Raw genomic sequence first — 15,488 nt, forward strand, 5'->3', positions numbered from 1 at the left:
CTACTTGAAGAAACAAGTTCCCCAATACGAAAGTCTCCAAAAGATGCTAAAACGAATGCAGTCCTAAAAAGACATGTCTCGTATTCATCCCTAAAGATTGAGCCTAGAATTGACCAAAGCTTTTGGAGCAAATGAAAATAAATTGGATGTCTATTGTCTGGCTTAATCACTTCTTTCCTATAGCCCTTTAAAAACTGCTTCTCAGGAAAGTAGCTAACCAGAGGGGGGTTACCTGCCAATTTCAGAAAAAATGAAATTACAGCTAAGAGTTTAGCTACAGAGGCAAACGACCACCTCTTACCAACCAAACTTTTAATTAATAACAAAACTGTCCACAAATGACTATCAAAATAACTAATCTCTGCTAAATCCTAAAACCCAGTCCAAACTTTCCATGCAGCTGAGTAATCAGCCCATGTTCTTGGAGCCACCGATCTCTTAATATATAATGGCATTAACTCCAAATCAAATCCCATAGGTGTGGAGGACAAGAAATCCCTTCCATTTCTGCGTCTGGAACTAGCGAGCGGAATACATCCAACTGGTGATGAGAAAGAGCGTTAGCTACATCCCTGTTACCATTACGAACCAGACTAGCTTTCAACCAAATATTCATCCTCAAGCAAAACAACACTAAGTGCCTCAACAACCTAGCTGCCCAAACACACTTTGAGGACAAAGTATTAATTGTAAAAACAACTCCTTGGCAGTCAGAAATCAATAAAATCCGTCTATGCCACACCTCAGCTCCCCAGACCACAAAAGACACAACAATGGGAAATAATTCAAGAACAACCTCACTGTCCAAGACTCCATTAGCAACCCAATGACTATCCCAATCCTCCGCTGACCAGGATCCCTTTAAACAACAACCGTACCCATGGACGCTAGATACAGCAGTAAATAACCGTAACTGATCTGAAGAAACAAAACCATGTTGTATGTAACTACGTCCATTAAAAGACTTCAAAAATTCAAACCAAATTGACAAATTCTCTCTTAAAGCCTTAAAGGTGCTTTACACGCTGCAATCTCGCTAGCGAGATCGCTAGCGAGCGTATCCGCCCCCGTCGGTTGTGCGTCACGGGCAAATCGCTGCCCGTGAAGCACAACATCGCTTACACCCGTCACACGGCCTTTAGGTTCCCTGCGACGTCGCCCTCCTTTCTAAGGGGGCGATTCATGCGGCGTCACAGCGACGTCACATGGCGGCCGTCCAATAGCAGAGGAGTGGCAGAGATGAGCAGCCAGAACATGCCGCCCACCTCCTTCCTTCCTCATTGCCTGTGGATGGAGGTAAGGAGATGTTTGTTGCTCCTGCGGTGTCACACATAGCGATGTGTGATGGCGCAGGAATGATGAACAACCTCCCTAGTGCCCAAACACCAATATTCGGTGTTTGGATGACCTCTCCAAAACCAACGATTTTTACCACTTTTGCGATCGTTGAAGGTCGCTCGTACGTGTCACACGCTGCGATGTCGCTAACAACGCCGGATGTGTGTCACAAACTCCGTGACCCCGACGATAAATCGTTAGCGATGTCGCAGCGTGTAAAGTATTATCCTTTAGTTAACCGAATATGGGCTCTAGGAGAATGCAGACCATTTGTAGTGTGACGCCCTTGCCTATCAGGTTGTCACAGGGTATTGTGCAATCTGCCCTTCTGCATAATATCCATCTCCTCCTTGGTTACGGGTCCCTGGCCTGTGGTTTTGCCAAGAACAAGCTAATCAAAATCCTAGAAACACTCTGCACCACACCCACCAAACACACCAGTGGACAGCCTGAAGGAAATAGGGCTGGCCACTTGGGGGGTTAGTAAGGGGAGGTCAGGAGTGTTAGGAGACAGTGAGTTGAGTGGTGACTCTCGTGTGGAGAGGTCAGCAGCTGGGCTCCTCAGTTACTAGGTGGCAGATGTTGGTCTGGGCCTGGTAGGAGCTGGAACCCCGGTCGTAGGGGACTGTGTCAATGGGCATGGAACTGCCGAGCAGGGCAGCCGGTGGCCTTGAGCTTTCTCCGGGCAGGGGCCAGGGCACGACGGGGTACGTGGACCCTAGGCCGGGAAGTAGCTTCATGCGTCCTGGTAATTTACCCGACGAGGACAAGGCCTTCAAGACTCGACCTCCACCCGCTCCAAAATCGCGATACTAGCGTAACGAGAGGGCTAGGACTTTCCCACTATACAGTCCAGAAAATCCCAAGCGTGAACCCTGAGAGCAAGCTCACTCCGTTAGCCATACGGGTGAGTGGGACCCGTTCAGTTCCAAGCTGAAAGGGACCAACTGCAGAACAGGGTGCCAAGGTCAAGGTCACAGGATAACAGGCAACACCATCGGGCACGGGATCCCGGCATGCTCCCTCCTGGCTACAGAGGTGCTAAGAATTCTGGGTTACAAGTTGTCAGTGTCAGCATTATTGGGCTGAGTGAGTACGCAGTGACCCTTTCCTCCCCAACGGAACTCCCAGCTCACCATCGCCAAGCCCCAGGGCATCATCCCCCTACCCACGGAGGGGTTAAAGATCTAGCTGCCATTCCACCACCAACGGGTGCCGTGACATGGATAGAGGAAGAGACGGAACAACTGTGCAGGAGAATACAGACGCAGTTCCTCTTCATATTGAATCACTGGAGGGAAGAGATGAGGAGCCTGGCGATGGCGGTGCGAGCCCATGAGATGGAAGTCCCACGAGAAGAGAGGGTAAGCGGTTACCCAGTCCCTGTCAATTACCCTAATCCGGCCACTGCAGCTGAGGGATCCGGACCGCCCCCGCTCGCGACAAGCATTCCACCGTCACCTACCCTGTCCTCGGCGGACGCCGAACTGCCCATACCAATCCCGGCAGCGGAACATGCAGTACCTATGTATGAGGCTCCAGTTACAGAGACCCCGATCTCGACCATCATCCCTGTCATGACAGCGGTTGTCCGGAACCAGACCAGACCCGACCGCATCACCGGGCCCGTCCTCAGAGGCGGAGCACCCGGACCATGCAACCCCGGCTGCGGTGCAGTCGGTCTTTCTACTTACAGCTACGGAAGTGGAACCTACAGCACCACCGGTTCCACTGCTGCGTGGTATCCCGACGGCTGTTTGGGCCGCAAGAGTTCACCTAAAGCCAGAGCTAGTTAGGGAGCTGAAGCCGGACGCTGACGCCCCCTACTGGGAACGACACCAGTGACAGATGACAACGCAAGATCAACAACGACGAGAGATGCTTGCCGGAGCTAAGAGAAAGAAGGAGCACTTGAGAAAGGCTACCTTCCGTGTACGAGAGCCGCAGCTCAGAGGGTACGTCAGGCGGTTTAACCCCGAGAAATGGTGGGGTTTCCTCTGGGAAGCAGATCTCTCAGGAGAGGTGTTAGTCGCTCGGAGAAATATTGAGCAACATCTCCCGAGTGGCCATCCAGGAGAGGTGGTCAGTTACACCCGGCACTGTGGTGAACGGGGCTGGTACGCCCTAGATGTGAAGCGGCTCACTATAGTTGATGAGCGAGTAGTACCAGCTGCCGCCGTCGACTACCAGCCTCCCAGTGAGCGGCACTAGTGTTAAGTAAAAATGTTATAATGACAGTAGTTTTAACGATGCCATAGAATTGTTAGGTATGGGTGCTTTCGTTTTATTGTTTTTCCCAGTTTGTTATTTTCTATGTAGAAAATGTTAGCAAATGAATGCTTGAATAACCAATTGCAAATGAATGAAGAAGGTACCTGATTAACCACTAGATTCCTTTTCAGAGTGTACACCCTGTACATGGACTGTGTTGTTGTTTTTATAGGTATACAGTCATATGAAAAAGTTTGGGCACCCCTATTAATGTTAACCTTTTTTCTTTATAACAATTTGGGTTTTTGCTATTTCAGTTTCATATATCTAATAACTGATGGACTGAGGAATATTTCTGGATTCTAATGAAGTTTATTGTACTAACAGAAAATGTGCAATCTGCATTTAAACAAAATTTGACCAGTGCAAAAGTATGGGCACCCTTATCAATTTCTTGATTTGAACACTCCTAACTACTTTTTACTGACTTACTAAAGCACTAAATTGGTTTTGTAACCTCATTGAGCTTTGACCTTCATAGGCAGGTGTATCCAATCATGAGAAAAGGTATTTAAGGTGGCCTCTTGCAAGTTGTTCTCCTATTTGAATCTCCTATGAAGAGTGGCATCATGGGCTCCTCAAAACAACTCTCAAATGATCTGAAAACAAAGATTTTTCAACATAGTTGTTCAGGGGAAGGATAGAAAAAGTTGTCTCAGAGATTTAAACTGTCAGTTTCCACTGTGAGGAACATAGTAAGGAAATGGAAGAACACAGGTACAGTTCTTGTTAAGCCCAGAAGTAGCAGGCCAAGAAAAATATCAGAAAGGCAGAGAAGAAGAATGGTGAGAACAGTCAAGGACAATCCACAGACCACCTCCAAAGACCTGCAGCATCATCTTGCTGCAGATGGTGTCAATGTGCATCGGTCAACAATACAGCGCACATTGCACAAGGAGAAGCTGTACGGGAGAGTGATGTGAAAGAAGCCGTTTCTGCAAGCACGCCACAAACAGAGTCGCCTGAGGTATGCAAAAGCACATTTGGACAAGCCAGTTACATTTTGGAGGAAGGTCCTGTGGACTGATGAAACAAAGATTGAGTTGTTTGGTCATACAAAAAGGCGTTATGCATGGAGGCAAAAAAACACGGCATTCCAAGAAAAGCACTTGCTACCCACAGTAAAATTTGGTGGAGGTTCCATCATGCTTTGGGGCTGTGTGGCCAATGCCGGCACCGGGAATCTTGTTAAAGTTGAGGGTCGCATGGATTCAACTCAGTATCAGCAGATTCTTGACAATAATGTGCAGGAATCAGTGACGAAGTTGAAGTTACGCAGGGGATGGATATTTCAGCAAGACAATGATCCAAAACACTGCTCCAAATCTACTCAGTCATTCATGCAGAGGAACAATTACAATGTTCTGGAATGGCCATCCCAGTCCCCAGACCTGAATATCATTTAAAATGTGTGGGATGATGTGAAGCGGCTGTCCATGCTCGGCGACTATCAAACTTAACTGAACTGGAATTGTTTTGTAAACAGGAATGGTCAAATATACCTTCATCCAACTCATTAAAAGCTACAGGAAGCGACTTAGAGGCTGTTATTTTTGCAAAAGGAGGATCTACAAAATATTAATGTCACTTTTATGTTGAGGTGCCCATACTTTTGCACCGGTCAAATTTTGATTAAATGCGGATTGCACATTTTCTGTTAGTACAATAAACCTCATTTCAATCCAGAAATATTACTCAGTCCATCAGTTATTAGATATATGAAACTGAAATAGCAAAAACCCAAATTGTTATAAAGAAAAAAGGTTAACATTAATAGGGGTACCCAAACTTCTTCATATGACTGTAAGTAAATATGGACCATGGTCACAGGACTGGCGTGACCAACACGAACTTGTGTATTGTACATAGTTGCACCTCCTGTGCCAACCAAAGTCGTCTAAAGACAACACCCGGGACCTTAACCTGGTCACGGACCCGCGGATAGGTTTCCAAGGGTTCAGGTTGTTTGGGTGGCGGGTTATTGGGATCCGGGACATTGGGACTGGACTGTCGCAGCAAGGGGCTGCAACGGAGTAGGTTGGGTCTCCGCTGCCACCAAAACCGGTATCGTCCCACCATTGAGAGATTAACTCAATTAATGTTTAGTAACTTTTAAGTGAAGTGCCTCCCCTGTGTGGGATGGAACCTGTTAATAAAAAAAATGTATTAACCCCTTTTTGTTATCTTTCTAGTTGAAAAAAAAACAAAAAACCTCTGGTTTAACCAGAGGGAATGTGACGCCCTGGCCTATCAGTTCGTCACAGGGTATTGTGCGATCCGCCCTTCAGCACAGTATCCAATCCTCCTTGGTTACGGGTCCCTGACCTGTGGTGTTGCCAAGAACAAGCTAATCAAAATCTTAGAAACACTATGCACCACACCCACCAGACACACCAGTGGACAGCCTGAAGAGAATAGGGCTGGCCACTTGGGTGGTTGGTAAGGGGAGGTCAGGAGTATTACGAGACAGTGAGTTGAGTGGTGACTCTCGTTTGGAGAGGTCAGGGAGCTGGGCTCCTCAGTTACTAGGTGGCAGACTAGGTCGCAGGGGACTGAGTCAAGGGGCACGGAACTGCCGAGCAGGGCAGCCGGTGGCCTTGAGTTTTCTCCGGGCAGGGGCCAGGGCACGACGGGATACGTGGACCCTTGGCCGGGAAGTAGCTTCACGCGTCCTGGTAATTTACCCAACGAGGACGAGGCCTGGTAACCAGGGTACATATCGGGTATCCAAGCAAAGCGCTTTGCTTAGTAACCCGATGTGTACCTTGGTTACCAAGCACATTGTCGTTACACGGGTCGCTGGTGGCTGGTCGCTGGTCGCTATGGTGATCTGCCTGATTGACAGCTCACCAGCAACCATGTAGCGACACACCAACGATCCCTGCCAGGTCGGATCGTTGGTGCGTCGCTATGTGTGACGGGACCCTAAGAGTTTCTATGACTATAAACGCAGCTATAAACGCAAGGGGTAGTACAATCACGTGTACAGGAAGAGGAATCCTTGTGTTGCTAAACACAGAAGAGTGGATCCTTCCGGTACCGCCACCCCTGCTTCCACCTCCCATCCGGCGTCATGTCCGGACGGGAGGTGGAAGCAGCTGCAAAATCAAAAGTGAACAATAGAAAAAAAATATCATATTCACCTGTCTGTAGACTCCTGGGACATGTCCGATGGCTGCAGGACCAGGCGATGATCAGCTTATGCGGTCACCTTTCAGCATCAGCTGACAGTATAAGTCCAGCAGTGAGGCCGGCTGTTTACCGCCCGGCCGGCTAAAACTATCAGCTGATGCAGTCAGGTGACCGCATCAGCTGATTACCGCATCAGCTGATTACCGCCGGGTCCTGCAGCGATCGGATGGGAGTCTGCACAGAAGTGTATAGTTTTTTTTTTTTCTACTGATGCATTAGCTGATTGTATAAACGGCTTTTATACAATCAGCTGATGTGTGATGTGATTCAGGTCCTTGAACCTGACATCATCTGATCAATATGCCTTCCAGCAAACCGATCAGATGATGTTGGATCCGGATTGGACATCGCGGGACCCTTGACCCAGGGTTACTGCGGAGGAGGGGGATTCTTTAGTTCAATAAAGATGGAGTCACTAATTGTGTTGTGTTTTATTTCTAATAAAAATATTTTTCTGTGTGTTTTTTTTATCTTTACTAGAAATTCATGGTGGCCATGTCTAATTTGGTGTGACACCATGAATTTCGGGCTTAGTACCATCTGACAATAAAAAGCTGGTATTAACCCCTTTATTACCCAGTGAGCCATCGCCATCACGGCTGCTGGACGAGCCGGATAAAGTGCCTGGAAATGGCGCTAAAAAACAATGTGTCATTTCCAGGGGTGGCTGTGGGCTGCAGAGAATCCCAGCCCCCAGCTGCCTGGCGTTACCTGACTGGCTTTCAAAATATGGCAGGAGCCCATGCATTTTTTGTTAACTATTTTTTTTTAAATAAAAAAAATCAATAGGCTTCCTTGTATTTTGATTGCCAGCAAAGGTAAATCAGGCAGATGGGGGTGGCAGCCTGTAGCTGTCTGCTTTATCTGTGCTGAGAATCAAAAACACCGCGGAGTCATTTTTTTTAATGATTTATTAATACAGTACTGTGATGACCGGCAATCAAAATACAGGGAAGCCCATTTTTTTTTTTTTTTTAAGTTATGTAAATAAATAATTACAAAAAAAAAATGCCTGGGCTCCCGCTGCATTTTTTGTATTGGTAGCTAAGAGTAATCCAAGCAGCTACTGGCTGCTAATCCCCACTGCTTGGTGTTACCTTCACTGGCAATGGAAAATCTAGGAAAAGCAATTTTTATTTATTTTTTTTCATTTTTTTGCCAAAAAAACTAAAAAAAAAAATGACGTGGGTTTCACCATATTTGTGTATGCTAGCCAGGTACAGCAGGCAGGTACAGCTGCCCTCAACCCCTAGCTGCCTATTTGTACCCGGCTGGGAACTAAAAATATAGGGAAGCCCTTTTTTTTTAATTATTTAATGAATTTCATGAAATAATTAAAAAAGAACAAAACGACATGGGCTTCGCCCCATTTTTGTGTCCAGCCAGGTACAACTAGGCAGCTGGGGATTGGAATCCACAGCGCAGGTTGGCCCAGGCTTTCTGAGCCCCCATACTGCGAATTGTAGTCCGCAGCCGCCCCAGAAAATGGCGCGGCCATAGAAGCGCCATCTTCTGGAGCTGTATCCAACTCTTCCAGTGGCCCTGATGACGGGTAGCATACTGGGTAATATGAGGTTAATACTAGCTTTGTTTTACTAGCTAGTACTAAGCCAGAGATTCTTAATGTCAGGCAAGTTTGACCCGGCCATTAAGAATCTCCAATAAAGGGTTAAAAAAAAGACACCACACAGAGAAAAAATACTTTAATAGAAATAAATACACAGACACACTTAGAGACTCCATGTTTATTACTCTGTTATGATCCGGAACCATGGAAGACCACCACAAATCATTGGTAAAAGGTGACAAGAGAATTGGCAACTAATCTGGCCGCCATCCCCTTACTAACCATCAACACTAGAAGTAGCCGAGGGGTGAACTAACATCCTGTGCACCGCGAACCCAGCCGGAGAACTAACTATCCTAAAGGAGGGAAAGATGAATAACTCTCTGTCTCAGAAAATAGACAAGAATAGCAAGCCCCCCACATTCAAAGACTGCGGTGATATAGGAAAAACACAATACACAGATAGATGACAGGATTAGCAAAAGGTGAGGCCCCCACTGACTAACATAGGAAAGGACAGGAAAGGGACTGATGGTAGCAAAAACGAAACCCAGTCATCCTGATCCGCAGAAACAAAACACCGTAAATAGGTCTCCAGGGTCTGGTTAGCCCTTTCAGTCTGACCGTTGGTCTGAGGATGAAACGCCGAGGAGAAAGACAGCTGAACACCCAATTTGGAGCAAAAAATCCTCCAAAACCTGGATACAAACTGCACCCCTCTGTCAGAAACAATGTTTTCGGGCATACCATGCAAACGAACAACATGTTGGAAAAACACAATACACAGATAGATGACAGGATTAGCAAAAGGTGAGGCCCCCACTGATTAACTTAGGAAAGGACAGGAAAGGGACTGATGGTGGCCAGAGTAAAACCCTGCAAAATTCCAAATTCCTGATAGTACAAAAAGACCCTCAGATCGCACGATCTGAACTCCATCCTAGAATCATAACAAATTAAAAAAAAAGCCACAAACACATGGACTTAAAGGAGCTGTACTCCAAACAGAACTGCAGGGAGTTCCCCAGCCAAGCAACTGAGAGGGAAAATCCCTGCCTGCAAATAAACTGAAAACAACCACAGCAAATGACAAACCCAAATAAGAGCAAAAGAACCAAACAATAAATAAAGAGCAAGCACTTATCTGGGGTAGATGTGGTGTGGAGCAGAATGAAACAGGCTGGTGAACAAAGAACAACTGACATCTGGCACAGCCTGCTATCAGACCAGGATTTAAATAAGCAGAGAGTTAGCAAAGGAAACGCCCATTGCACAACACACCTGGTCCAAGTCCAAACCATTCCTGGCCACCAGAGTGAGCCTCCCAGCAGCCAAAACATAACTAACATTCACAACATTACTCCCTCTCACCCCTCTACAATCCTGGTCTTCTGTCTTCTTTCTCCATCAACCCAGACAGCACTGGATGAGAGGAAGAACGCTGCTCCCCATGCAGTCTAATCACTCAATGAGTGAGCAGAGGCTGCGGGTTGGTAAGCGGTGACGTCACCGCTGCCACCGTTGCAATAGTAACCTGACAGGCGGGTTACTATAGCAACGGTGATCTCCGATCACCTGATTCCCGGCGCCGCTATTCACCGGCTGTGGCATCCAGTCCCTGCATGTGGGCTGACTCTGTAAAGAGCGCCGTCATGCAGGGATGGGGAGCCGACTATGTACCAAAGCATCTCGCCGGTACTCGCCGAGTATACTGAGTACGGAGATGCTCGGGCGAGCACCGCATACTGGCGAGATGCACTGACAGGACCTAGCATGACGTCATAGCCATGTGACCAGTCTGTAGCCAATGAGATAATACATACGTGACTGGTCACATGCTATGACATCACGTAAAGGTCCTATCATCAGTGCTGGTTACCGGGAGGACACAGCGATGATCGGAAGGAGAAGCGGCAGGAGACAGAGGTTGCAGGACGCGTCTCGGGGACCTGTAAGTATAATGGCAATGTTTATTATTAACTGTATGTGTACATGTATATGTACCGCCCTGAGAGGGGCCCGGCCGCTCTCCGCTGCTCGGGCCGAGCCGCTCGAGGTCCAGGCTCGGGTTGTCGGTGGCACGAGCGCCTCCTGACCGGGGCCCACGTCGCTCTGTTAAGGGGAGGCAGTGGAGTGGTGGTGGTGTGGGATGAGGTCCACAGCCGGGGGGGCCACGTTGTCGTCGTATGGGTCGTGACGACAGGATGCCGCGGCTGGAGTGGAGGGTATTCCCGGGATCGGTGTTGTGGCCGCAGCCTAGATGTTAGCCTCTCCGTGGGTAGGGGCGGTGTGTCCCGGGGCCCAATTGGGAGGACTGGCGACGGTGTTGTTGTCGGGGTGCAGGGTGCCGTGGTGCAGTGTCGTGCCCGGATGGGACTGGTGTACTCACGATTGATTCACACTCAGAGTCACTGGTAAACCAAAGTTTGGGTCTGGTCGGGTCCCGCAGCCGGCTGCTTGTGTCCCTTGTGAGGCTGATGGTGGCTCCTTTCCCTTGCACCTCTTGTTTGACTGTTGGCTCCCCTGCCTGGACAGTGGTAGCCCGCTCCCCGGCGTTTTAGCTGCCGGAGGAGCACTCGGTTGCCCGCAGGCGCTGGCCCGTCGGATGTTTGGCCCTTTGCGGTGGCTCTCACCCGGTATCGGTGGGCTTTTGCCTTCTTTCGGGACTTTGGGTGAGGATGAACCCGTGAGGTCCAGACTGCAATCAGTTAAATTGCCTATACTCAGTGGCTTCTAAGCTAGGACGGGGTCTGAGTACCCGGTTTCTGGTGCTCCGGTAAATGGTTGACTTCCCGGTTCAGGGCCGGCGGGCTCCAACCCTGGCCCGGTCCCTACGGTTCCGCCGGTTGCTGTATCGGTACTACTGCAGGCGGTCACCACCGTCTTCCTGCCTGACGTTACGGTGATCCCAGGCTCCAACCCGGGTCCCTGACAGCTCTGCTCCTCCACACCTCCTGTCACAACTCTCTCCAAACTTAAACTGTTTGTATTTCCTTCCTCAGGGCAGTAGTCTCCTCGGTGGGTGTGCCTTTCCGCCTGACTCCGCCCACCTGGTGTGCCCTACTGGCCCTGAGGAAGGCATCAGATCTCCCTTTGGGGTGACAGGTGTGTCCTCACAAGGGATGGGGGGGGTGTGTGTAATGTGGTAGGTGTTGTTACCTGTGACCCCTGAGGTCTAGGGCGTCACATATACTGTGTTTGTATGTGTTTGTGTATGCCTGCCATTGTTTTCAATGGGGTTCAAAGGTGTCACTGGTGGCCTTGCCCGGTTCTGTTGCCCTGAGGCGTACAGAAATAGAAGGGGATAGGGGGTTGTTGAGAATTGTTTGTTGTGACGCCACCTGTGGTGTGCGGCCAGGGAGTTAGCAGGATTCCTCACTGGGGCAGGTGTTATGGCGGCCGGGATGGTGTCGCTCCCCACAGGAGGTGCGGGCTCCAGGTGGATGAAGGAGGTAGGTAGAGGGGGTGATGGCCCTCGGCGCCACAGTCTATGCGGGTTCAAGGTGTCTCTTTACTCACAGGTTCCGTTGCCAGCCCAGTAATACCGGTCACCACTGTGATGGGCTCTGGTCAATCCCAAGCAAGTGAGGGGCCACCACCGGTGTTGAGGAAAGAATAGAGAGAATGTCCTTAATGTAGGATGTCCCCTTTAGCAGTTAGGAATCCTGGCTGAGCTCCTGCTCCAAGCCCTGGCCCCTGAGTAGATCGAAGAGTTCCAGAGGTGTCTTGTCAGAACTATGGTCCCGACTTGTCTGAGTTTGTGAGTGTGTTGCGCCTACTTCTAACCCCTGTGGTGCCTGCCCCCTGCCGGTTGCCCTAGCGACTGGAAAGTTCCATTTTTCTGAATGGCCACCCCCCTGTCTGCCCCAAGACAGCTCTCCAGTGAGAAGCACCTGACTGTATGTGAAGTGAAATGTGGAAACACCGATGATTAACCCCCTCTTACCTGAGATGGATACTGCACCTTAACTGAGGTGCAGTAACCTGTGGCGACCAGAGCCTCAGGGGCGCCACACATACAGTTAGGTCCAGAAATATTTGGACAGTGACACAATTTTCGCGAGTTGGGCTCTGCATGCCACCACATTGGATTTCAAATGAAACCTCTACAACAGAATTCAAGTGCAGATTGTAACGTTTAATTTGAAGGTTTGAACAAAAATATCTGATAGAAATTGTAGGAATTGTACACATTTCTTTACAAACACTCCACATTTTAGGAGGTCAAAAGTAATTGGACAAATAAACCAAACCCAAACAAAATATTTTTATTTTCAATATTTTGTTGCGAATCCTTTGGAGGCAATCACTGCCTTAAGTCTGGAACCCATGGACATCACCAAACGCTGGGTTTCCTCCTTCTTAATGCTTTGCCAGGCCTTTACAACCGCAGCCTTCAAGTCTTGCTTGTTTGTGGGTCTTTCCGTCTTAAGTCTGGATTTGAGCAAGTGAAATGCATGCTCAATTGGGTTAAGATCTGGTGATTGACTTGGCCATTGCAGAATGTTCCACTTTTTTGCACTCATGAACTCCTGGGTAGCTTTGGCTGTATGCTTGGGGTCATTGTCCATCTGTACTATGAAGCGCCGTCCGATGAACTTTGCGGCATTTGGCTGAATCTGGGCTGAAAGTATATCCCGGTACACTTCAGAATTCATCCGGCTACTCTTGTCTGCTGTTATGTCATCAATAAACACAAGTGACCCAGTGCCATTGAAAGCCATGCATGCCCATGCCATCACGTTGCCTCCACCATGTTTTACAGAAGATGTGGTGTGCCTTGGATCATGTGCCGTTCCCTTTCTTCTCTAAACTTTTTTCTTCCCATCATTCTGGTACAGGTTGATCTTTGTCTCATCTGTCCATAGAATACTTTTCCAGAACTGAGCTGGCTTCATGAGGTGTTTTTCAGCAAATTTAACTCTGGCCTGTCTATTTTTGGAATTGATGAATGGTTTGCATCTAGATGTGAACCCTTTGTATTTACTTTCATGGAGTCTTCTCTTTACTGTTGACTTAGAGACAGATACACCTACTTCACTGAGAGTGTTCTGGACTTCAGTTGATGTTGTGAATGGGTTCTTCTTCACCAAAGAAAGTATGCGGCGATCATCCACCACTGTTGTCATCCGTGGACGCGCAGGCCTTTTTGAGTTCCCAAGCTCCCCAGTCAATTCCTTTTTTCTCAGAATGTACCCGACTGTTGATTTTGCTACTCCAAGCATGTCTGCTATCTCTCTGATGGATTTTTTCTTTTTTTTCAGCCTCAGGATGTTCTGCTTCACCTCAATTGAGAGTTCCTTAGACCGCATGTTGTCTGGTCACAGCAACAGCTTCCAAATGCAAAACCACACAGCTGTAATCAACCCCAGACCTTTTAACTACTTCATTGATTACAGGTTAACGAGGGAGACGCCTTCAGAGTTAATTGCAACCCTTGGAGTCCCTTGTCCAATTACTTTTGGTCCCTTGAAAAAGAGGAGGCTATGCATTACAGAGCTATGATTCCTAAACCCTTTCTCCGATTTGGATGTGAAAACTCTCATATTGCAGCTGGGAGTGTGCACTTTCAGCCCATATTATATATAGAATTGTATTTCTGAACATGTTTTTGTAAACAGCTAAAATAACAAAACTTGTGTCACTGTCCAAATATTTCTGGACCTGACTGTACATACACTCAGCTTTATATATTAGATTTTACATTGCTTAATTCCACAACATGCTTTACATACAGTGAATCCCTATCATTATGTCTTTGGAGTGTGGGAAGAAACCAGAGAACTCAGAAAAAACCCACACAAACACAGGGAGAACATACAAACTCCCCAAAGATACTGTATTTTTACATTGTCAGCTGGTTTACACCAGTTTTTGGGATTTTTTTTTACTATAGAGAATATAAAAAGAAAAACAGCACACCTATGCCATGAGAGAAAAAAAAGCTAAAAACATCGAAAGTTTGAAAGTTTGAAAGACAAAATAAAAAAAAAACCACCACAACAATGTAAGGTTTTAAGCTTGATTGAAATTTTCCATTGACTTACAGCCAACGAATGAAGCCTCAGGGCTCTCGGTCTGAGTAGTAAGACAACCGTAGTTTCGGTCTGAGTGGTATCCAACAAAACATCAGAACACACTCGGACCAATGTTATTCTATGGGGTCGTGCACATGTCTGATCTCAGATAGAGAATATATGACCTAACTACTGGTGTAAAGTTGGAGAAATCCATTCTCACACATTAGCAGCTATACAAGTCTCCTGGAAACACCCTTTAAGAAATAATACCTGAAGTTGAAGCCCTCTCACCTCCCGGATATCTGTCAGAGTCAGGCAGCAGCAGAGTCACAGCGCCGATGAATAATAAGGAAACGAAGCAGCTTCACACACGTCAGGATACTGTGATGGGAGGAGGAATTTCAGCATTTAAAGGAAACAAAACAGAAACTCCGGGCTTTAACATTGGGAAAAAAGTTTCTCCAACCCCGAGGCTGTTAGCCAATAATTCTGCCATTATATTGTTTGTAATGATACGTATTGTTTACCTCTCTTTTAACCCAGTAGGATCTCAAACAAGTAAAAAGAACATAATGTAAAAATGAGACTGTAAGGGGAACAATTTGGAAAATTCACCTGAGCATGAATATTGCCTCAGTCCATTTCTGGGAAACCATATCCTTTAAACATTCAAAACCAGTGGGAAAACTGGTCATACTGGTTCTTATTTGTTTCATATGCCAGCTGTTTTTTTTAGTTGCAGAAACATAATGTGGCACCAATGGGGTAAGTTTAAAGAGCACCAACCACCAGGATTTTCATATATAAACTAAGGTCAGTGCTATACTGGCGCTATCATGCTGATTGTGAAGAAAGTAAGGTTGATGAAATACACTGTTATTTGATTGATAGGTGCAACGGAATATCTAATAGGTGGCTCGGGTTTACCTAGTTATTCCAGCCCATCTCTGCCTGTCTGTCTTTCTTCCTCTCTCCTTCCTCCCCCTTTAATAACAAAGACAGGGGGAGGACGGACAGGCTGGCAGACAGGGGAGGGGATAACTAGCAACACCTGACCCATCTTTTAGATATTCCGTTGCACCTATCAATCAAATAACAGT

Source organism: Anomaloglossus baeobatrachus, chromosome 2 (assembly GCF_048569485.1).
Source record: "Anomaloglossus baeobatrachus isolate aAnoBae1 chromosome 2, aAnoBae1.hap1, whole genome shotgun sequence".
Lineage (NCBI taxonomy): Eukaryota > Metazoa > Chordata > Amphibia > Anura > Aromobatidae > Anomaloglossus > Anomaloglossus baeobatrachus.